Here is a 1,821-nt window from a genome sequence, read left to right as displayed (position 1 = left end):
CTCCAGCACATGTGCCATAGGTTCACCAACACAGGTCTAGGCAGGGGGTTAAGTCACTTGTCTAGGATCACATAGCTAGGAAGTGGCTGAGGCCAAATTTGAACCCAGGTCCTCCTGACTTTGGGTCTGGTGCTCTTTTTGCTACATTAATAGAACTTTTAATAGACTTTAATTAAGCACTGACTAGATCCAAGATGACTTGCCAGGGGGTGAGATGTGAGAGTTATAACATAAGGTCCTAGCTCTCAGGAAATTTACACTTTGCTAGGGGAATTCTACACAAACCTAGATCATCAAAATAGGACAGCGTAAGGACTTGGACATGTGATTTTATTGATATAGAAAATTCTCAGATAAAGAAATTCCCTCCAATCATGCAAGCTGGCACATTTTCTGTAACGTATAGTCTTCGAGAGTTAGTTCAAGCACAGAGAAGTGAAGTGAGCTTTTCAGGGTCACACAACTAGTATGAGTCACTTGAACTGAGGTCTTCCTGATCCCAAAGCTAGTTCTCTAATCGCTATGCCTGTAATAATAACAGCTAGCATCCATATATAGCACATTAAGGTTTAGAAAGGGCTGTAGAAAGATGATCTCATTTTATCCTCAGCCCCCTGGGAAGTTGGTGCTAAGTTGAAGCAGACTGAGGTTAAGTGAATTGCTGAGGGTCACAAAGCTAATAAATATCTGAGGGAAGCTAGATTTGAACTGATGTCTTCTCATTTCCAAATCTAGTGCTCTATGTATAGGGACAAAGGCTTGGAATTGGGATGGCTATAATAATATACAATATTATATAATAAGTGAATTTGTTTCTTTTTTGTTGTTGTTGTTGTGTGTGTGTGTGTGTGTGTGTGTGTGTATTCCTGGAAATCTATAATCAACACCATCATCCACGGGGAGAACCTCTGAAAAATATGGAGCCCTTCATGAATTCATGTGTCATCCTTGGGCAGGGGCCATGCTAGTCTCTGTATCATTCCCATTTTAGTATATGGACTGCTGAAGCGAGTACATGGAAAGTGCAAAATGATAACTGAGGTTTCAGGGGAAGTGGTATAGATTTAAAAATGAATATCCAATATTCCAAGTATTATATTTATGAGATTTATTAATAATAAACTTGAAGCAAGGGAAGAAAAACCTCAGTAAAGGAAAACCACTTTCCTAGCTGCCCATGTGGGAAAAAAAGAGTAGAGAGGGAGGAGCCACAAAATTACACACACACACACACACACACACACACAAGTAACAAACACAAACATGAACGAAAGGAAAAGGATTCTTGGGACAAGAAAAGAATTCTGGGAGATGGAGTCCAAGGTACAAGATTTTTTCTAATTACACAGTGGTCATGGAAGAATCAGGGAAGGCTCCCTTTCTTAGAAGAGGTGGTCTTTGAGTTGAGCTTTTTTTTTAAGCCCTTGCTTTTTGTCTTAGAATTGATACTGAAGTATCTGTTCCAAGGCAGAAGAGTAGTAAGGGCTAGGCAATTGGAATTAAGTGACTTACCCAGGGTGACACAGCTAAGAAGGATCTGAGGCTAGATTTGAACTGAGGACCTTCTCTCTCCAGGCCTGGTTCTCTGACCAATAAGCCACCTGACTGCTCCTTGTGTTGCTTTTGTTTTTTTTTTTAAAGGATTGGTGGTAATTCCACAAGGTAATAAAGGGGAAGGAGATCATTCTTGGAATGATAGAACAGGCAACCAAAAAATTAGGAGACATAGGGATGGGAACAGCTAGTTGGCACATGGAGTTGGGAAGACCTTCCTAGCTGTGTGATTCTGGACAAGAAACTTAACTCTATTTGCCTAGCTCT

The 1,821-nt window shown here is 40.4% G+C and overlaps 1 non-coding gene across 1 annotated transcript; it reads right to left on the bottom strand.

Annotated features, from left to right (window-relative positions):
* Positions 1 to 911: 911 nt before the first annotated feature.
* LOC130454112 (U6 spliceosomal RNA) lies at positions 912 to 1,015 on the bottom strand. Its single transcript, XR_008911796.1, has one exon. It is a non-coding gene; the product is annotated as a U6 spliceosomal RNA (small nuclear RNA).
* Between the last annotated feature and the right edge of the window lie 806 nt (positions 1,016 to 1,821).

Source organism: Monodelphis domestica, chromosome 4, assembly GCF_027887165.1.
Source record: "Monodelphis domestica isolate mMonDom1 chromosome 4, mMonDom1.pri, whole genome shotgun sequence".
NCBI lineage: Eukaryota > Metazoa > Chordata > Mammalia > Didelphimorphia > Didelphidae > Monodelphis > Monodelphis domestica.
The sequence above is the reverse complement of the archived record's forward strand: the minus strand, read 5'-3'. Positions and strand labels throughout refer to the sequence as shown.